General features: G+C 38.2%; 1 protein-coding gene and 1 pseudogene across 2 annotated transcripts in view; one reads left to right on the forward strand and one right to left on the reverse strand.

The window, feature by feature from the left end:
- The window catches only part of SLC9A9 (solute carrier family 9 member A9), a 630,944-nt gene that overhangs the window by 602,515 nt on the left and 5,506 nt on the right, over nt 1–22,923 (reverse strand). The gene's annotated exons all lie outside the window — the stretch shown is intronic.
- On the forward strand, nt 8,177–8,888 carry LOC132424457 (cytochrome b5 domain-containing protein 1 pseudogene; annotated as a pseudogene).

Here is a 22,923-nt window from a genome sequence, read left to right on the forward strand (position 1 = left end):
ATTGTGGTACATGACTCTTTTTGAATTATGGTTTTCTCAGGGTATATGCCCAGTAGTGAGATTGCTATGCTGTATGGTAGTTCTGTTTTTAGATTTTAAGGAACCTCCATACTGTACTCCATAGTGGCTGTATCAATTTACATTCCCACCAACAGTGCAAGAGGGTAACATGTTCTCCACATCCTCTCCAGCATTTATTGTTTGTAATTTTTTGATGATGGCCATTCTGACCGGTGTGAGGTTATACCTCATCATGGTTTTGATTTTGCATTTGATTTGCATTTCTCTAATGATTAGTGATGTTGAGCATCCTTTCATGTGTTTGTTGGCAATCTGTATATCTTCTTTGCAGAAATGTCTGTTTAGGCCTTCTGCCCATTTTTGGATTAGGTTTTTTGGTTTTTTTGATATTGAGCTGCATGAGCTGCTTGTATATTTTGGAGATTAATCCTTTGTCAGTTGCTTCGTTTGCAAATATTTTCTCCCATTCTAGTGGTTGTCTTTTCATCTTGTTTATGGTTTCCTTTGCTGTGCAAAACATTTTAAGTTTCATTAGGTCCCATTTATTTATTTTTGTTTTTATTTTCATTTCTCTAGGAGGTGGGTCAAAAAGGAACTTGCTGTGGTTTATGTCACAGTGTTCTGCTTATGTTTTTCTCTAAGAGTTTCATAGTGTCTGGCCTTACCTTTAGGTCTTTAATACACGTTGAGTCTATTTTTGTATACAGTGTTAGGGAGTGTTCTAATTTTATTCTGTTATGTAGCTGTCCAGTTTTCCCAGCACCACTTATTGAAGATGCGGTCTTTTCTCCATTGTATATTCTTGCCTCCTTTATCAAAGATAAGGTAACCATATGTGCAGGGGTTTATCTCTGGGCTTCCTACCTTGTTCCATTGATCTATAGTTCTGTCTTGATTACTGTAGCTTTGTAGTATACTCTGAAGTCAGGAGCCTGATTCCTCCAGCTCCGTTTTTCTCTCTCAAGATACTTTGGCTATTTGGGGTCTTCTGTGTTTCCATACAAATTGTGAAATTTTTTGTTCTAGTTCTGTGAAAAATGCCATTGGTAATCTGATAGAGATTGCATTGAACCTGCGAATTGCTTTGGGTAGTAGAGTCATTTTCACAATGTTGATTCTTCCAATCCAAGAACATGGTATATCTCTCCATCTGTTTGTATCATCTTTAATTTCTTTCATCCGTGTCTTATAGTTTCATGCATACAGGTCTTTTGTCTCCTTAGGTAGGTTTATTCCTAGGTATTTTACTCTTTTTGTTGCAATGGTAAATGGGAGTGTTTCCTTAATTTCTTTTTCAAATTTTTCATCATTAGTGTATAGGAATGCAAGAGATTTCAGTGCATTAATTTTGTATCCTGCTACTTTACCAAATTCATTGATTATCTCTAGTACTTTTCTGGTAGCATCTTTAGGATTCTCTATGTATAGTATCATGTCATCCGCAAACAGTAACAGTTTTACTTCTTCTTTTCCAATTTGGATTCTTTTTATTTCTTTTTCTTCTCTGATTGCTGTGGCTAAAACTTCCAAAACTATGTTGAATAAGCGTGGTGAGAGTGGGCAACCTTGTCTTATTCCTGAGCTTAGTGGAAAAAGTTTCAGTTTTTCACCACTGAGAATGATGTTGGCTGTGGGTTTGTCATATATGGCCTTTATTGTGTTGAGGTAATTTCCCTCTATGCATACTTTCTGGAGGGTTTTTATCATAAATGAGTGATGAATTTCATTGAAAGCTTTTTCTGCATCTATTGAGATGATCATATGGTTTTTCTTCTTCAATTTGTTAATATGGTTTATCACATTGATTGATTTGTGTATACTGAAGAATCCTTGCATTCCTGAGATAAATCCCACTTGTTCATGGTGTATGATCCTTTTAATATGCTGTTGGATTCTGTTTGCTAGTATTTTGTTGAGAATTTTTGCATCTATGCTCTTCAGTGATATTGGCCTGTAGTTTTCCTTTTTGTGTGCCATTTTTGTCTGGTTTTGGTAACAGGGTGATGGTGGCCTCGTAGAATGAGTTTGGGAGTGTTCCTCCCTCTGCTATATTTTGGAAGAGTTTGAGAAGGATAGGTGTTAGCTCTTCTCTAAATGTTGGACAGAATTTGCCTATGAAGCCATCTGGTCCTGGGCTTTTGTTTGTTGGAAGGTTTTTAATCACATTCTCAATTTCAGTGCTTGTGATTGCTCTGTTTATATTTTCTATTTCTTCCTGGTTCACTCTCATAAAGTTGTGCTTTTCTAAGAATTTGTCCATTTCTTCCAGGTTGTCTATTTTATTGGCATATAGTTGATTGTAGTAATCTCCCATGATCCTTAGTATTTCTGCAGTGTCAGTTGTTACTTCTCCTTTTTCATTTCTAATTCTATTGGTTTGAGTCTTTTCCCTTTTTTTCTTGATGAGTCTGGCTAATGGTTTACCAATTTTGTTTATCTTCTCAAAGAACCAGCTTTTAGCTTTATTGATCTTTGTTATTGTTTCCTTCATTTCTTTTTCCTTTATTTATGATCTGAGCATTATGTTTTCTTTCCTTCTGCTAACTTTGGGGTTTTTTGTTCTTTTTTCTCTAGTTGCTTTAGGTGTAAGGTTAGGTTGTTTATTTGAGATTTTTCTTGTTTCTTGAGGTAGGATTGTATTGCTATATACTTCTCTCTTAGAACTGCTTTTGCTGCATCCCATTAAGTTCTGGGTCATTGTGTTTTCATTGTCATTTGTTTCCAGGTATTTTCTGATTTCCTCTTTGGTTTCTTCAGTGATCTCTTGGTTATTTAGTAGTATATTATTTAGCCTCCATATATTTGTAATTTTTACACTTTTTTTCCTGTAATTGATATCTAGTCTTATAACGTTGTGGTCGGAAAAGATACTTGATATGATTTCAATTTTCTTAAATTTACCAAGGCTTGATTTGTGACCCAAGATATGATCTATCCTGGAGAATGTTCCATGAGCACTTGAGAAGAAAGTGTATTCTGTTGTTTTTTGATGGAATGTCCTATAAATATCAGTTAAACCCATCTTGTCTGATGTGTCACTTGAAGCTTGTGTTCCTTATTTATTTTCATTTTGGATGATCTGTCCATTGGTGAAAGTGGGGTGTTAAAGTCCCCTACTATGATTGTGCTACTGTCAATTTCCCCTTTTATGGCTGTTAGCATTTGCCTTATGTATTGAGATGCTCCTGTGTTGGGTGCATAAATATTTACAATTGTTATATCTTCTTCTTGGATTGATCCCTTGATCATTATGTAGTGTCCTTCTTTGTCTCTTGTAATAGTCTTTAAAGTCTATTTTGTCTGATATGAGAATCGCTACTCCAGCTTTCTTTTGATTTCCATTTGCATGGAATAACTTTTTCCATCCCCTCACTTTCAGTCTGTATGTGTTCCTGGGTCTGACGTGGGTCTCTTGTAGACAGCATACATACAGGTCTTGTTTTTGGATCCATTCTGTCAGTCTATGTCTTTTGGTTGGAGCCTTTAATCCATTTACATATAAGGTAATTATCAATATGTATGTTCCTATTACCATTTTCTTAGTTGTTTTGGGTTTGTTATTGTAGGTCTTTTCATTCTCTTGTGTTTCCCGCCTAGAGAAGTTCCTTTAGCATTTGTCGTAGAGCTGGTTTGGTGGTGCTGAATTCTCTTAGCTTTTGCTTGTCTGTAAAGCTTTTGATTTCTCCGTTGAATCTGAATGAGATCCTTGCTGGGTAGAGTAATCTTGGTTGTAGGTTTTTCCCTTTCATCACTTTAAATATGCCCTGCTACACCCTTCTGGCTTGCAGAGTTTCTGCTGAAAGATCAGCTGTTAACTTTATGGGGATTACCTTGCTGCTTTTAATATTTTTTCTTTGTATTTAATTTTTGATAGTTTCATTAATATGTGTCTTGGCGTGTTTATCCTTGTATTTATCCTGCATGGGACTCTCTGTTATTCCTGGATTTGATTGACTATTTCCTTTCCCGTATTAAGGAAGTTTTCAACTATAATCTCTTAAAATATTTTCTCAGTCCCTTTCTTTTTCTCCCCTTCTCCTGGGACCCCTATAATTTGAATGTTGGTGTGTTTAATGTTGTCCCAGAGTTCTTGGAGCCTGTCCTCAGTTCTTTTCATTCTTTTTTCTTTATTCTGCTCTGCAGTAGTTATTTCCACTATTTTATCTTCCAGGTTGTTTATCAGTTCTTCTGCCTCAGTTATTCTGCTATTTATCCCTTCTAGAGAATTTTACATTTCATTTATTGTGAACAATAAATAGTTCTTCTAGGTCCTTGTTAAACGTTTGTTGTATTTTCTCCATTCTATTTCCAAGATTTTGGATCATCTTTACTATCATTACTCTGAATTCTTTTGCAGGTAGACTGCCTATTTCCTTTTCATTTGTTTGGTCTGGTGGGTTTTTACCTTGCTGCTTCATCTGCTGTGTATTTTTCTGTCTTCTTATTTTGCTTATCTTATGTGTTTGGGGTCTCCTTTTCACGGGCTGCAGGTTCGTAGTTTCCATTGTTTTTGGTGTCTGCCCCCAATGGGTAAGGTTGGTTCAGTGGGTTGTGTAGGCTTTCTGGTGGAGGGGACTGGTGCCTGTGTTCTGGTGGATGAGCCTGGATCTTGTGTTTTTGGTGGGCAGGACCACGTCCAGTGCTGTGTTTTGGGGTGTCTGTGAACTGATTATGATTTTAGGCAGCCTCTGCGCTAATGGGTGGGGTAGTGTTCCTGTCTTGCTAGTTGTTTGGCATGGGGTGTCCAGCACTGAAGCTTTCTGGGTGTTGAGTGGAGCTGGGTGTTAGCGTTAAGATGGAGATCTCTGGGAGAGCTTTCGCCGATTGATATTACGAGGGGCCAGGAGGTCTCTGGTGGACCAATGTCCTGATCTTGACTCTCCCAGCTCAGAGGCTCAGTCCTAACACCTGGCTGGAGCACCAAGACCCTGTCAGCCACACGACCAGGTACATGGTCGTTTCTTGCCTTTTATAAAGTCTGAGGTCTTCTGCCAGCTTTCAGTAGATGTTCTGTAGTAGTTGTTCCACATGTAGATGTATTTTTGACGTATTTGTGGGGAGGAAGGTGATCTCCATGTCTTACTCCTCTGCCATCCAGAAGGTCCTCCCCAAGGAGATTCTTGCCCCATACTTTCAGTAGGTTCTAGCTTCCTGCTTCTGTCTCTTCCTGCCTCATTCCCTCAGGGGTAAACAAACTTGTCTCTCCATCTCCAGAGCCACAAGTTCTCCAACAAGATGCTCACCAAGATACTAAATATGCCTGAACATAAGAGACCCAAGAATGTATTTTCCAAAAGAGAAGATCCCCTTTAAAGAGTTTTTAGCCAACTTAAATATGTATATAAATGATTGATATAGAAGAACCCGTCATATGTCTTCTTACATTATTGAATTTATCAATTTAATCACACAATCATACTTAAAAGAATGCATTATAGAGGACCTATATTGCTTTTTTCCTAATTGGAGTATAGTTGATTTACAGTGTTGTGTTAGTTTCAGGTGTACAGCAAAGTGATTCAGTTATACATGTACATATATTCATTCTTTCTAAGATTCTTTTCTCATATAGCTTATCACAGAATACTGAGTAGAGTTCCCCGTGCTACACAGTAGGTCTTTGTTGGTTATCTATGTTATATATAGTAGTGTGTGTATATGTTCATCCCAGGCTTCTGAGTCATCTCTCCCTGCAACATTTCCCCTTTGGTAACCATAAGTTTCTTTTCAATACCTGTAAGTCCGTTTCTGTTTTGTAAATAAGTTCATTTGTTTCTTTTCTTTTTTAAAAAAATTAGATTCCACATATGAGTGACATCATATGATATTTGTCTTTCTCTGTCTGACTTACTTCACTTAGTATGGTAATCTCTAGGTCCATTCATGTTGTTGCAAATGGCATTATTTCATTCTTTTTTTATGACTGAGTAATATTCCATTGTATATATGTACCACACCTTCTTTATCCATTCACCTGTCAATGGACATTTAGGTCGCGTCCACATCCTGGCTATTGTAAATAGCACTGCAATGAACATTAGGGTGCAGGTACCTTTTCAAAGTATGGTTTTCTCCAGATGTATGCCCAGGAGTGGGATTGCTGGATAATACGGTAGTTCTATTTTTAGCTTTTATAGGAACCTCCACACAGTTCTTCATAGTGGCTGCACCGATTTACATTCCCACCAACAGTGTAGGAGGGTTCCCTTTTCTCCATACCCTTTCCAGCATTTATTGTTCATAGACTTTCTGATGATGGCCATTCTGACCCATGTGAGGTGATACCTCATTGTAGTTCTGATTTGAATTTCTCTGTTAATTAGTGACATTGAGCATCTTTTCATGTGCTTTTTGGCCATCTGTATGCCTTCTTTGGAGAAGTGTCTATTTAGATCTTCTGCCCACTTTTTGATTGGGTTGTTTGTTTTTTTGATATTCAGCTGCATGAGCTGCTTGTATATTTTGGAGATTAATCTTTTGCTGGTCGCTTCGCTTGCAAATATTTTCTCTCATCCTGTGGGTTGTCTTTTCATTTTGTTTGTGGTTTCCTTTGCTGTGCAGAAGCTTTTAAGTTTAATTAGGTCCCATTTGTTTACTTTTGTTTTTATTTTCATTACTCTAGGAGGTGGAACAAAAAAGATATTGCTGCAATTTTATGTCAAAGAGTGTTCTGCCTATGTTTTCCTCTAAGAGTTTTATGTGTCTGGCCTTACATTTAAGTCTTTAATCCATTTTGAGTTTATTTTTTTGTATGGTGTTAGGGAGTGTTCTAATTTCATTCTTTTACATGTAGCTGTCCAGTTTTCCCAGCACCATTTATTGAAGAGACTGCAGAGTTTCTCCCACAAAAGTGAGAGTCCTGAGCCCCACATGAGGCTCCCCAGTCTGAGGGTCTGGCATCCGGAGGAGGAATCCCCAAAGCAGTTGCGTTTAAAGGCCAGCAGGGCTTGAGTGCAGGAGCTCCACAGAACTGGGGGAAACAAATTCTTCATATTTGACATAGGTGTCTTTGCCATCAATAGAGCCATTGTTGAGTCATCTAACACAGTTCTCTAAAACACATGAAGTTCATTTCTTTCTAACTAATTTGAAGTACAGCATACTGAATCCAGTCAGCCCAAGCCATAAAAATCAACCTGTTATTTATGTTCTCCATAATGTAACCACTTAATTTTCTGCTTTTTAAATTGACCTTTAAGCCGTATTTACAATGACATTCAACACTTGCAAGTGAGAGCTTGTACTGGGGAATAATGATTACAGCTGGGTTAAATTTCCTTGTGTCCTTTTTTGTAACCAATTCTCTTGAGTGACCTTTATAAACAACTGAAATTAACATTGATTGAAGTGGTTTCAGGCTGATCTTCCCGCAAATAGTTTTTGTCCTCCAACATGATACTACTGAAATAATGTCCTATGAGATTTGAATGTAAGGTTGCTGTCTTTTTTGGAGGGATAAATAATTTTGAGGGTAAAAAAACTCAAACTCTCACCTTATGTTCTAGCATATAGGCAAGTGTCCCTTAACTTTCTCCCTAGGAAGGACTGTGGTATCAGTTGTTAAAATTTTCCTTATTACACATATATTAATAATATCATTTAATCTCCATAGCAGGGCAAATATTAATCCTACATTACAGATGAAGAAAATGAAGTTCCAAGAAATGTAGCATCACATGGCTTGACATTGGGCCAAGTCTAGCCAAGTGGTTTTCCCTAGAATACGGTAAAAACAAAATACAAGGACCTCTGAAAGTTGCTAAGAGAGTAAATCTTAAGTATTCTCACCACAAAACTGAAATGGTAATTATGTAATGTGATGAAGCTGTTAGCTAATGCTATGGGGTAATCATTTTGCAATAGCTAATGCTATCGGGTAATCATTTTGCAATATATACATGTATGTCCAAGTCCATATGTCAATTATATCTCTAAAGTTGGGGGGAAAAATTATGTACAATGAACTCATAGTACAGTTATAATGTCAGAAATATAAAAGACCTCCAAATTAAATATATTTTTAAAAAATACAGTAACCTGGAGTGGATAAACGCGCTCACCTTAGCTCCTGGACGAGAGGGAGGATGCAGCAGTGACTGCGTGCTGAAAAGCGAGGAAGCTACTAAAGGAGTCGGTGACAGATAGAGCAAGAGCCATGCCACGCCGGGGCCTAGTGGCCGGGCCAGACCTTGACTATTTTCAGCGTCACTCTTTCACGCCAGCAGAGGTGGCCCAACATAACCAGCCGGAAGACCTCTGGGTTGTCTTACCTGGGAAACATGTACGACCTAACGCTGTTATTACAGGAGTACAAGGGAGACCTGCTGCCGAAACCCATCGTGGAAGTTGCGGGCCAGGACATCAGCCACTGGTTTGATCCAGACACCAGAGACATCGGCAAAGCACACAGATCCGCTGACCGGTTCCCTGAGATACCGCATCCCCCGGGGCTGCTTTCTGCACGTGCCGCCTCAGCTGCCCCTTTCAGACTGGGCCAATGATTTCGGGAAGCCTTGGTGGCAGGGGTCGCGTTACGAGGTGGGGCGGCTGTCTGCCAAGACCCGGAATACCTGCATCATTAACACGCTCACATCGCAAGAGCACACACCGGAGGTGGGGGCCCGGGAATCAATGTGGGAAATCCTACACAGCTATCTCCCCTATGCTGCACATGCTGCCAGCTACACATGGAAATATGAAGGGGAGAACCTGACATGGATTATACCCTGGAAGAGAATGGCATCTGGAATGAGGAGGAAGAATTTGATTATCTCAATATGGATAGTACACTCTACACACCTGCAGTACTGCTGTACTTCAATGATGACCTCACAGAGCTACAGAAAGGGAGATGTATGCTCACGTAGGCTCAAGACATATTTTGAGTTTAGCTGTTTCTGTGCCCTGTAGGAAAAGAGGTGGGGATCAGGGGAGGGCAGTACCTGGACCTAGACCTCCATTCTGCTCTGGGAGCTGCCCTGAGGTTCCCATGCCCGACTGAAGTGTAAAGGTCCTATTCCTCGGGTTAATTACAATTGACTCTGAGAAAGTTAGGAAGAATGCTAGAAGTGAATTAATTTTTAGGACTGATACAAGAGAATAAAGTATCTTAGATCAGGGAGATGTAGAAGAGGATAGTCAGAGAGAGCTCAGGCAGAACTTTTCAATAGTAAGAGAAAGAGAAGTCCAACACAGGGATGAGGGATGGAAGAACTTTTCTGGCAATGATGGAAATGGGGTGGCTGCAGGAAGATGGGATTTACAAAGACAGGAATAGGAAATGTCTATCACTGGCCATATAAAACTGGCTAATCTCTCTTCTGAACAGTATTTGGCAGCTGAAACCCAAGAGGAATGAAGGAAGTGAATGGTCACCAGGTAATTCAGGCTAGATATTATGCTATGTGTTTTATATACCTCATTTAATACAACTACCCATAAGACCATTACAACTATTTTACAGATAAATATTCTGAAGCTTAGTAAGATATAATAGCACAAAAGGCACACCAGTTAGTAACCAGATTGCAAACCCAGGTCTTCCCAATTCCAAAGTCTATGTTCTTCTCAATGACCAGGCTCACTGCACAATGGGAACCTACAGGCCTATTGTGTAGTCAGCTGTGGTGTTGTGCTTTTTTGTTTTGTTTTTTTAGTTATTGTCTTTGCAAGGGACATAGCAGAGTTCTGCAGTGGCAGAGAGGACACAGGGAAGGCTATGTGTCAGCTGAGTCATAGCTATTGAGGCTACTTCGTGGTTAATCCCATAGCAAAACTTTCCTCTGACTTTTCTGAGGCAAAGAGGTGGGTATATACTGACTCCAGGAAAATTAGAGTGGGAAAGGGCTTTTGGATTGGGACCATTTAGAAGGGGGAGCAAAAAGGAGGCAACAGCATGTATATTCATGATGAGCCTGGGCCTCTGAAGGGAAGATGAGGAAGACAGGGTCGACTTTGCCAGATGGTGACTCTACAAGAAGGGGCTTGACAGAGGTGATGTAAAGAGAAGTGCTAATTAAGTCAGAAAACTTCTGGTGTTCAAAAGAGGACAACCATGGAGGGCAGTGGCCAGATTTGGTCCCCTATGACCTAAGCAGGGAAGGGGAATGAGCATCACAGGTTAATTTCTTGACAGTAGCAGGCAAAAAAGCAGGGAGATGTGAGCGCACCTTTGTGGAAGGTGGCCCCCTATGAGACACTGGGTAGGCTGCAGAGGAGTGTGCTGAGGGGCTGACTATGAATGGCATGGACAGAGGTGGAGACATCTGTATCCGCCTGCAGTTGTTTCATGTGTATCTCGTTTGCTCAACTAAACCCTAAACTATTTGAGAACCAAATATGCTATTGCTGTAACCCCAGCCACAGGGCCTGTGCCTATGGGACCTGCCCAAACTCATCCCTCTTCCAGAGTTTCCTACTTTAGTACCTCTTGCTAGAAACACATCCCTCTCCTCACACACCCAGTCACTCTCCAAGTAGATTCTATGTCCTAAACATCTCTGGAATCCATCTTCTTTTCTCGAAGCTGTTATCATTACCTCTGGTCTGGGACTGCTGCAATAACTTCCTAACCAGTCCTCCCAACTCCACTCTGTCCTCCACACACAGCAGAGTGAGCTCTGAAAAACAAACCTAAACACCTAACTTTCCTCCTTCAGATTCTTCAGTGGCTTCCAGTTGCTTTTGGAATAAAGTCCTAAATACAAAGACCTTGCATAAATCAGCCTCTACCTTGCATCACCCCTCTTTGTTCCCTGGCTTTCTGTTCACTAAAGGTTTTCTTGCCTCAGAGCCGGCACACAGGCTGTTCTCCCTGCTTACAACACTCTTGCATTTCCCACCTTGCTGATCCTAAGTGTTTCTTCCTCAAAGAGACCTTTTCTGATTTCTTGATGCAGGTCAAGACTTTCTGTTAAATCTTCTCTTAGCACCATGCCTATTTCAGAGCACTTATTACAATAATAATGTTAAAATTATGGATGTAATTGGCTGGCTGGCTGCTAGATTGTAAGTTCATGAGGGCAGAGATCGTGTCCATCTTGTTCACTGCTGTATTCCCAATGTTGGGCACACAGCTGCTGCTCAGTAAATTTTGACTGAATGAACTCAAAAAAATAAAAATTAAAAATAAAAAAATAAAACTACAGTAACCTGGGTAATGGCTTGAGATTAAGAGGAAGGTTTTTCTAACAATTACCTCTGTAATATCAAAAATAAACACAATTCTGGGTTTCCCTGGTGGCACAGTGGTTGAGAGTCCGCCTGCTGATGCAGGGGACATGGGTTCATGTCCCGGTCCGGGAAGATCCCACATGCCACGGAGCGGCTGGGCCCGTGAGCCGTGGCCACTGAGCCTGCGTGTCTGGAGCCTGTGCTCCGCAACGGGAGAGGCCACAACAGTGAGAGGCCCACGTGCCGCAAAAAGAAAAAAACACAATTCTTTTATTTCTTCATTACTAAATACTTTCAAATATCCCTTGGAATTCTTTTCAAAGCCCTTTTCTTTTTTCCTGTGATAGGGTCATTTGTTACCAAATTCAAAGGTTTGAATAATCAATCTCTCAATATGCTATTTTCATATTTTTAAAGAATTTGTGCCTATGCTAAGGTAAGAAATCAACCATCTGATACTTGCTTATTTTTAACACAAAAGTGACACATCATGTCAAAGACTATTTCTAAGGAGGTTTTTGTTTTCCCTGCTGAGCTGAGGTAAAAGGTTTTTTTCTCCAGCATCTCAGGGGGATTGCTCAGCATGAGGAATGCACTATTCTCAGGAGAGGGCAAGCCAGATGTTAGGTGGGATTTTGGAAGGGTCTGGGCTGAGGACTGAAATTCAGGCTATGTGGGTGATAGAACTACTTGCAGAGAAAGGCTGGGGAGAGAAACTCATTTTTAAATAGCTGCTCAAGGGTGAAAACGTGGAGAAGGAGAGCTGCTAATAGATATGTGTGTGGGGGGGGTGGCTTGCTATATGATGCACAGTGTGAAATAACTGTGCCACCCTTTTAAGAAAACTCATAACACATGTCCAAGTTATTCTTCAAGTTTTTTGTAGTTTCTTTGTTCTTTTACACAGAGGTGAAAGGACTTGGTGCTTTGTGTTCAAATTCCTTCCTGGGTAAGGGAGAGAGAGCACAGAAGAGGTAGCCAAGCTAAGTTCTTTAAGCAAAGGCTGGTTCATCGGACAGACAAATCCTGGATTCAGTCCAGCCTTTCAACATTTTGCAATGCCAAATATTTCACTTTTATCCTCACTGAGGAATGATAAGACCTGAGCAAGATTCATGGTTCCTAAAATGAATGTGAACTAGAAAAAGACACCAGTTCATGCAGAGTAAGAACTCTCTTAGATTGGACTGCTGGGCTCTTCAGCATGGTCACCTTCTCAGCTTGAACTCCAAACATCATCAGAAGCCACTTAATTAGTTTAAGAAACCACTATCACAGGAATCAGGAAAAACCCAAATTCATATAATCAGTATATTTTTCTCCTTGTAAGTGAGCCCTTGTGAGCAGCCAAATCAGAAAAAGGACCTTTGTTCAGAAGGCTCCTTGTTGGGATGAAATCAGATCAGGCAGAAACACTAACTTGAACCTCAGAAGGGGGAAGGTCTTGCTTTAAAAAAAAAAAAAAAAAAGCAAAAACACACCCTTTAAAGTTCACTGGTAATATTCCCTGCATCCGTAACTATACCAGGACTCACTGGAGATCAAACACTATGAAGTCCACCTGCTAGGTCAGCGGGTGCTCCTTGACTGAACAGCCCCACCTTATTGGCAAGCCTTTCTTTGGACATGGTGATTCATTCAGTCTGGGGACAGCCAAGACTCCTGTCTTTCTAGTTACTTTGCATATGTCCTCTGCTTTGATCATCAAGTTTAACTGTACATAAGCAATCTTATTTCCTTCCTTTCCTACACCTTGCTGAGGACCACAGTGCAGGTGCCTGAGAAAATACTCCCATTCCCTCCTAAACAGCAGGGCTATAATTTCTGTATGAGAAGCTATGCAGTCACTCATTCCTTTCTAAAAAGAACTCTCCCCTAAATTTCTATTTCTCCGTATTACTTAATTTTAAAGACTCTAAGAAACCCATATAAACTTAAAGGTATAAAGATCTATAACAAATTTAAATTATATTCCTTCTTAAGGTTTAGGCTTTGAACATTAGCAGAAGATATGGTTTTCTATCTGTGTCAACACCTCATTTTGCTCCCTTTCCACATTTTTAGAGTCAATAGTAAATTCTTCCCTAATCTCCTCTTCATTAAGTCCAAACGGAATTCTAGCCTATCAACCACTTATGTTTATTTATTTGTTTTTATTTTTGTTCTTATTCTGCATAAAGTTTAAAAATGGGGGGGAATGCGTTTTAGAAGGCTCTGTGCTTCCTGGGGCAATGCAGTATCACAGCAATCACTAAGTCTAAGTGTCCTGAAAAAAAGGTCTGGAAAACATTTACTCTGGGCTTCCCTGGTGGCGCAGTGGTTGAGAGTCCGCCTGCCGATGCAGGGCACACGGGTTCGTGCCCCGGTCCGGGAAGATCCCACATGCCGCGGAGCGGCTGGGCCCGTGGGCCATGGCCGCTGAGCCTGCACGTCCGGAGCCTGTGCTCCGCAACGGGAGAGGCCACAACAGTGAGAGGCCCGCGTACCACAAAAAAAAAAAAAAAAAAAAAAACCATTTACTCTGCCTACTTATATATTGGGCCTGTTTCCATGGCATTCCCAGATTTAAGTAATGCATGGGGCCCTTCTCTACCCATTCTGATTAATTATTCATTCACAAATATTTACTGAGCATCTCTACTCTGTCAAGCACTGTATGAGGTAAAAGTCATACAAAAGAGAACAATGAAGTTTATATCTAGAGACAGTGTCTACAAAATTTTTAAACTGAGCAATACTATTAGGAAAAAAGAAGCAGTACATCCATTATTTATTTATAAGTAACATACATGTGTTCCTGTACTAATATTGTATATATTATAAGAATTCATAAAAATAGCCATTTTAAATGGATCAGATTTTCAAAAGTTAACAAGAAATATATGTTCTAACATTTTCTCCCCACACACCACTGGACCAATTTGCATAGCAATTAAGGTGTGGCGGTGCCCTACTTTGAAGACCATTGAAACTGTTGACCAATGTTCAATGCATCTGTCATTGACATTGAAATAGTGAATTTGTAAAGTGGAAGTATATGTTTTGAACTATTTTACAGATGAATAGACCTCTTTCAAAATGCTATGTGAATTTAAGAATTATATGTCAATGTAGGAAAACAACTTAAGAAGAAATATATTTTTCTTCAAACTTCTGCAATTTCCCAGACATAAAATTATGCTACGTTATGATTTCTGATTGGTAACAAATAATACATGGCATGAAATGAGTATCTCAACTTGGAATTCAGACAGATAATATAAATATTTTATTTTACAGTTCTACTTCTTTACCTCTGTATTAATATGAATTAAATTTAATGACATGCCAATACAATATATAATATAGTCATTACACAGAATCTTGTAAACAAATAAGACATTAACTGATTAATAATTGTGATTCTTTACTAAATTTTTCTTTAGCAAATACTGGAGGTATTGTTACTTGTTGTCATAACTCATCTTATTGCTGCACTAATAACTGTTTTAAGAAAGACTTTTCAGAAGATGAATAAAAAAGGCAACAGCCATAGGCCTAATTGCTAAGGATGTGTTGGGTAAAGGGAAACTTCTTGTCATTTTTTAAATATACTAAAATCTTAAAATTTAAAATTATATACATATTTGTAAATAAATGTATATTTGTGTATGTTTGTATCTATAAACCATAGGATTTGTAAAGAGAATGAAGTGATGCTACATGGGAAATTCCCTTAGTAGGAAAGCAAATCTTCGAGATTAAGTATGAAAATAAAATAGTGGAGGTCAACAGGGAGAAAACAGCTCCTTGAGAAACTTTAGTAATCAATCCCCAAAGCTTTTAAAAGCCTCACTTTAGATCTGATGTGGAATCGGAATATTTTAAATGGAAAAAACATTACTTCAAGTGAAAATTTTTAGCTGGACTATTAAAAAAGGGGATGGCTATATTTGAGCTCTCTTGATCTCAAGGAAACTGAAATTCATATTACTACGTGAAAGAAGCTTTACCTAGAAAGGTTACATACTGTATGTTTCCGATTATATGACATTCTGGAAAAGGCAAAACTATGTAGACAGTAAAAAGATCAGTGGTTGCCAGGGGTAGGAGGGTGGCAGGGATGAACAGGCAGAGTGCAGAGGATTTTTAGGGCAGTGAAACTATTCTGTATGATACCACAATAGTGGATACTTGTCATTACACATATGTTGAAACCTGTAGAATGTACAACACCAAGAACAAACCCTAATATAAAGTATGGACTTTGGGTGCTTATAATGTGTCACTGCAGGGTAATCAATTGCAACAAATGTACTACTCTGGTGGGGGATATTGATAAAGAGGGAGGCCATGCATGTGTGGGAGCAGGAAGTATATGGGAACTCCGGACTTTCCTCTCAACTTTGCTGTAAATCTACAATTACTCTAAAAAAATAAAATCTTAAAAAAAATAAAGCCTACTTAAAAAATCTATAAGCTCTTGGATGCTACCATTTTTTAAAAGGAAGTAAATTTTTTCAAGTAAAATTGTAATATTGTTTCCTCAGGTTTTAACTAAAACATTCCACTATTGTGATTTTTAAATGAAATTATATTACTAAAATGAGCCATTTTACACATAGATGGCCCAATGAGTGTAAAAAATATTGACCAACTTTTGGTTGGTTGAAGTACCTTTCTATAAATGCCATTGACTTTTTCCGTACTCTTGTTTGAACAAATAAAAGCAACAATTAATTGGAAAACATTTTTAGTTTTGTATGGGCTCAGAAAGACAACTCAAAATATTCAATAAAAGACCATTTTGGAGACTGTACTTTGAAGTAAAGCAGAAAACTGAATGAAAAGCAGGTAACAGACCAGGATAGAGGGAACTGTGAGACAAAGGATCAAATAAAAATTATTGGACATCCCCAAGAACCTTCTAATGGCTTACATGTGCCCTACATATAGTTTCATAGATCTGTAATTTTTATCCTTAAAGCAAGATCTAAGGGGGGAAAAATGCTTTGCTTTTTGTGTTTCTATAGTATTTACCTCACTACATAAAAATGTTAACATGAATTTCTCCTCTTATCATAATGATGTCTCAGAAGTTTTGATGTTGTAACAGAAAACTAGATGTAAACCGTGTGACACACTGCTAGTTGTCTCCTAAATCTATCTCCCCCTTCTTGCTTAGTCATCAAGTTTTAGCTAGGCATGCAGATAGAGACTACAGTTCCCAGTCTGCTTTGTAGCTTGATAGGACCATGTGATTAAATTTAGACCAATATATGATTAAATTTAGACCAATATGTGAATAGAAATAACGTTTGCCATTTCTAGGCTTTGGTCTTGAAAACACTGGGGATATATCTCTCCAGCTTCTCTTTCCCCTTTTCCTATAGGCTGGGGTATAGACATGGCAGTGACCCAGCTTCAACTATTCCCCAAAAAGAGGTAATCCTAGTGATAGCAGAGGAATAAAATGGAGAGTTCTTGGTCCCTGGACAGCCTCATGGAGCAGAGCTGCTTCCTCAGCCTTAGATGGTCAAGTCAAACTATAACACAAGAAAGAAAGAAACTACCATCTTATTTTAGCAACTAATTCTGGGTTTCTTTTTTTTTTTTTTTTTGGTCTATTTGTTATAGCAGCTTAATATTTACCCTAAGACAGAACAAATTTAAAAATAAAAGGGATTTACTGACTAATGAAACTAGAAAGTCTAGGGTTTCTGTGGGCTTCAGGATTGGTTTGATCAAGGAGTCATTCCTTTCTAGGTCTCAGTCTTCAATGTATTAGCCTCATTCTGAGTCTGGCTTTCCTACAGTGGTACAACCATTAACCAATCACTGAGATCCAAACATGAGAATATAAAATCTACTTTAAGCCTGAACTTCATGCCTCACCCTAGAGCCAGGGGTGTATGAAGTCATTGTGTCTACCAAAATGAAAATTCAGGGAAGTTTCTAAGAAAAGAAAAATAGAGGCTGGAGAGAAAGTCACACCACAATATTCACCACATGTGATTCTCAAAATTCTCATTCACTGGGAATTTTTTAAAAAAAAGAAAGAAAAGAAAAATGTTCCCAGGTCTGCCCTTTCTCTGTAACCCCAGCCACTCTGAGAACCTCTGCCTAATAAACTGTGAGCTTCTTATTTGTTGTTGCTTCCCCAAGACTTAGGATATGTGCCAGGCACACAATAGAACCCAAGAGATATTTGTTTAATTGAGTTCATTTGAATTAAGTTTGAAAGAATAATTAGGAGAAAAGAGAAATTGTATTTAGGCAAAATTTCAGATTAAATTTTTTTAACTTCAGTTTTAAGTTTGGGATATTAGGGGACTAGGCTGAATGAAATATCTTTGAGGGAAAACAGGAGTCTCTTGGATAGATTAATATTTTTTTAAAAAATGTAAAGGGAAGATATAGAAATCATTAACCTTTCTTTCATGAGGCTTTTGTTACACTCCACCAGGGGAATAGTGAGGTGGGATGCTGACTGCCAACAGCAATAGGCAGTATGGAATATTTGCTGAAGGGATTAAAGTTGCAGAGGGTATAGTCCATCTCTAGCCAGGACCCCAGCTGACAATTATACACAGAATTGTTGTGTTCAGAGTTGGAGAGCAGGCCAGGAAAGCAGCACCATAAGAATGCTGTCTTGAGGAACTTATTCCATTCACATTCTGCCCCTTCTCAAAAGCAACTTGGAGGGCTTCCCTGGTGGCGCAGTGCTTGAGAGTCCGCCTGCCGATGCAGGGGACACGGGTTCGTGCCCCGGTCCGGGAAGATCCCACATGCCGCGGAGCGGCTGGGCCCGTGAGCCATGGCCGCTGAGCCTGCGCTTCCGGAGCCTGTGCTCCGCAGTGGGAGAGGCCACAACAGTGAAAGGCCCGCATACCACAAAAAAAAAAAAAAAAAAAAAAAAAGCAACTTGGAAAGCAAGAAAACTCTAGACCATACAAAGTATAATTATTATCATTCCAGCCTCTGAAGTCCATCTTGTCTGCGCAGACACATTACAGAAAATCACACCCTTCAGGCTTCTCCCAGAAACCATATGTTCAGGGCCTACAATGTTCCACTTGAGCAAGAGCATTTGGCTTTGTGGCTACATCCCTGTGGCCCACTGTCAAAGGAAACATCTTTTCTTTTTCTGAACTAACTGAACTAACCATAGGGTAAGTGTTGTGGAGAACCAGATTCCAATCCTCAGCTGGCTTTAAACATACTACTTAGGAGAGAAAGCCTAATAAAGCAAGCAGTGGTGAATGATGAAAGATATGTACATCCTATAGACATTAGATCATAAACTTCTTGACAGAATTGTCTGTCTAATTTGGTCTCTTGGTCCTCTAACAATGAGCTCAAAGAATAAAAAATGTTTCTTTTTATGAAAAGTTCTTCATACAGAATGGCTATGCTGTTTAAGTGAACTGTAGGCAAAGAGTAAATAAAATTGTAGTAGCTAACTGACAAGTCCTAAGAGGTTCCTAAAGATATTTTAAAAATCACCTTAAGAAAGCATGGCTAGATGCCTGAAAGTGATATCTAATCATTATTATTAATAAATATATAATCACTAATCTGTTTTATATTCATTTGTCCCAAACTAGTCCTCAAACAGTAATCATTCCATTTTATATATTTGTTAACAATAAAAAAATAGACATAAAATATGTCTTTTACAGGCAAAATTAATCTATTGTGGTAGAAGTCATAAAGATAATATGAGAAGGATGGGTATCAACAGGGAAGGGGCAGAAGAGAACTTTCTGGCAGGGTGGAAATGCCTATATCTTGATCTGGTGATGGTAACAGCGGTTTATGTTTGTGAAAATTCATCAAGCTTTCCTTTTAAGATTTGTATATTTTACTGTATATAAAAGATATCTTATTTTAAAATATTTTTAGAATATGTATTTTGCTTAGTTGAAATCCTAGATTTAGATGCTTTTGGCTTCAAAGGTTCATTTTATCTGTAACAGCATGAGCAGAAATACTACATGGTACATTGCAGAGGCAGCATTTTCTTCATGTATGGTCTAAAACTCCTGTTGAAATTCTCATCACATTCCACACAATAAATTAGTTCCTGAGCTTGATTAATATCGCTGGAAATTAACAGTCTTTTAAGGTAGTTTTTTTAAAATGGTAAATAAGGAAATCCTGCAACTCCAGCTAATTTTGCTGCAGTTTTGCAGCAGTGAAAATACATCTTTGTCTGTAGTCCAACCACCATAAAATCCTGTATCCCTGAGATTATAATCTTGTGGCTATGATTATGTCACTGGTTGTAATATAACTCTTTCAATATAGTTAAATTTTGAGAATAAATACAAAATCAGAAGGAAAAAATAATATATGGTACACCCAAAATTCTGAACACAAAATTCAGTGTTAGGATCAACTCAAAACATGATTTTGTTTTTTTCATTCCTTTTTGACACTCCCACTCCTACTCCTCAAAACACAAAGCCTGTTTAGGACATCAATCCTTCCACATACAATTATTTATTCACTGCTTATAAGTTCCTAGGCACTGGGGCAATAAAGGTAAAGAAAGTAATGTAAGAAAGAAAGTAAACCCTTTCCCCAGATAATTTGCAATTTAAATGAGGAGACAGAACAACTCATTTAAAAATCATTACTTTTAAAACATTTAAAATTTATTTTATTTTATTATTATTAAATTACCATTTAATGAAAAAAATGATAAAAGATATCATATATAGTGGTATGCTGGTAAATGTTTAACAACTGGCTCTCCAAGAAAATGAAAAAGCCTTGATTTGTAGCTTTTGCCAATTTCTATGTTGTGAATACTCTCACCATGGCCTGATATCAAGGTACTAATATGAAATCAAGTGGCTGGCAAAATTCCTCCAATTTTGACCACCTGCTCTCATAAGTTGGTATATACCAGTTCTGGCACACCACTGCTTCAATATCTGTTGAGAATGCAAATTATTTCTATAGCAGCTTCAAACCATGTAGAATTATCAAAAAATTCACTTTATTAAGCATCTACTAAAAATCAAGTACTGTGTTAGATATTAGGAACAAAGAAGATTAATTATAGTCTCTACTCTCAAGGATTTTATAATCCATGAGAGTGGGATTAGATAAGTAAGCCACAGACGATAAATACGATTAGTAAATGCCATGGTAAGGGAAACGCAAAGGAGGGAGCAAGTAACCGGATCATGGGTCAGAAATGCTTCCAAGTGGAGGTGATACTTGAGTTGAACGTTGGACACAGGTAAGATGTACTTCCTCTCAAGCACTATTGGTGACCTGACTTCAGCAGATCTAACACTTTGAGGCAGGCAAAAGTTATTTACCAGAAAATTTGGGAAATGCCTTATTATTTTTTCCTTATAAATCTGTTCAAAGGTAATAATTTTAAATAAATATTCAAATCAATTGATAGATGACAAAAATAATCAAGTGAAATAGTAGCAGTTTTCCTAGTGATTAAGCCCAAATATCTTAATACCTTTTACCAGCATTTCCTAAAGTAAGTTCCATGGGGTGTTAATAAATCATGTTCAAAATAAAATGTCATGGTTAAGTAAGCTTGGGAAACATTTAGTGAAGAAAGTTAAACAGGTTAGTTACTGCCAATACTTCCCAGAGGCTTTAATCTTCTCCTGTGCATTGTGATCCTTTAAGAGCAGGTTATAACATGACTCTTTTGCAGAGACTCATAGGAATTAGTGTTCCAGGAAGTGGACTTCAGGAATTATAAAAGTACAAGTGGCTCATTAAAAGAGTTTTAAAGAGATTTTTTCCCAACAGATTCTTTGTAGACACATACCTAGTCAAAACAGTAATATCTCTAAATGTCATTAAGATACCATGAAAAAAATCACCTCTTTAGTTCTACTTCATCATCTCTCAATTATATCATGGGTAGTATAACACCTGACAATTGAGAATAATTTAAAATATCTCTAGAATTGGAACTTCCCTGGCAGTCCAGTGGTTGGGACTTCGTCTTCCAGTGTGGGGGGATGCGAGTTCGAACTCTGGTTGGGGAGCTGGGATCCCACATGCCTTGGGGCCAAGAGACCGGGACATAGAGCAGAAGCAATATTGTAACAAATTCAACAAAGACATTTAAAAAAAAAAATGGTCCACATCAAAAAAAAAAAATCTTAAAAGAAAAAAATAAAGTATCTCTAGAATGGTAGTAAAGGTGGTACCAAACGTGAATAAAAACTACACCACTTGTTAAGCCCTAATGGCATTTGGTGAGATGACACAACAAACCTGTGCCTCCAAGTCTTGGTTCATTGCCAGTATCAAGGCTGAACTTATGAATAATGAATTTTCTCTATGGTAGGAATTGCCAGAATGGCTCTTTTGCCCTCATTTTCCACAGGGCAGCTTTTGGTACCATCTTTATAAATTCCTTTCTTATTTACTTTTTAAGGCATTTCTTGGAGTCCTCTAATAAAGAGACATCCACCACCCACACACCCTGGGTTTAGTCAATACTTAGCAGATTTATCAGCTGTTTTCTAAGTGACAATCAGCAGGAAGCTTGCCCTGAGAGAATATATAGAGAAGCAAGACACTTGTGTTTGGAGGAGAGGGGAAAGATTTGTGCACAGTATGGGTTTCCCTTAGAACACAGCAGTCAGGTTTGGTAGGCAGTGAATTATCTGTGTCTGGGAGAGGCACTCCAAAGTTGCAAGAATTTCTCCCTCCTTCTAGCTTCTCATCTCCTATTGGTGTCACCCAAATGTCCAGTGGTGATGTAGTCTGTTAAGGTCAACTTCCCAGGAGACAGAAGAGGGCAGAGAAGGGAGAACAAGGAAGTGAGGGAAGATGAAGCATAATCAGCACATCTTCAAGGCCAACTAAACAGTGATAGATGCTACCATTTTGAAATTTCTTCTCCTGAATTTATGTTGACAGATGTTTACTTATTACCCAAAACAGAATATATCTAGTATCTTCGGTGTGTTTAGACCTAGGCCAAACAAATGCAGCCCACTGTTGCTTGCTTTGGTAAATAAATCTATGTTGGAATCCAACCACGCCTATCAACTCTACAAAAGGCAGAGCTGTATAGTTTCAAGAATGATTTTAGGCTTGCAAAGCCTAAAATATTTACTATCTGGTCTTTGACAGAAAAAGTTTGCCAATCTTTCCACTCAAATTTTCTAAAGTGTTTCCAAAGTGACTTAATGTTTATATTTTTGAAATCAGATTTTCTCTGTGAAAAGATTCAGGTTATTTTACACTAAAAAGCAAATTATAGTTAAGTCTGATAATAGCTAGGCTAGCACATGCAGCTGAAAAGTGGGAAAATAAAATGTTTGTTTTGAAAATATCCTTCTTTAAGATCACAAACATCTGGATATTCCCCCAAACATCTGGAACACCAACTGATTGACTCATTTTGTTTAGCCAGGCGCATTTTGTAAACACTAGCAGTCAAAACTAAGCATTAGAGGTAAAAAATAATAATTTCGTATAACACCCTTATACAAAATACTTCACATTGGCTTTCTTGTTCTTTTAAAATACACCAAGAAGTACAAAGAAGTCTATAATTCTGTCAGAGATTTTGGAGAATTTAAAGAATATGATATTGTCGTTTTCTCTATATCTTATTCGGTTATGAAATCTCTGTAATCTCATTGTCTGAATGATAGAAGATAATATCATTATGATGTTTTTTAAAAAGGCCTCAAAACTTAGAGTAAACAATGTACTTTTCAGTAACTATATAGTAGAGTATCAGCA

Source organism: Delphinus delphis, chromosome 4 (genome assembly GCF_949987515.2).
Source record: "Delphinus delphis chromosome 4, mDelDel1.2, whole genome shotgun sequence".
NCBI classification, from domain to species: domain Eukaryota; kingdom Metazoa; phylum Chordata; class Mammalia; order Artiodactyla; family Delphinidae; genus Delphinus; species Delphinus delphis.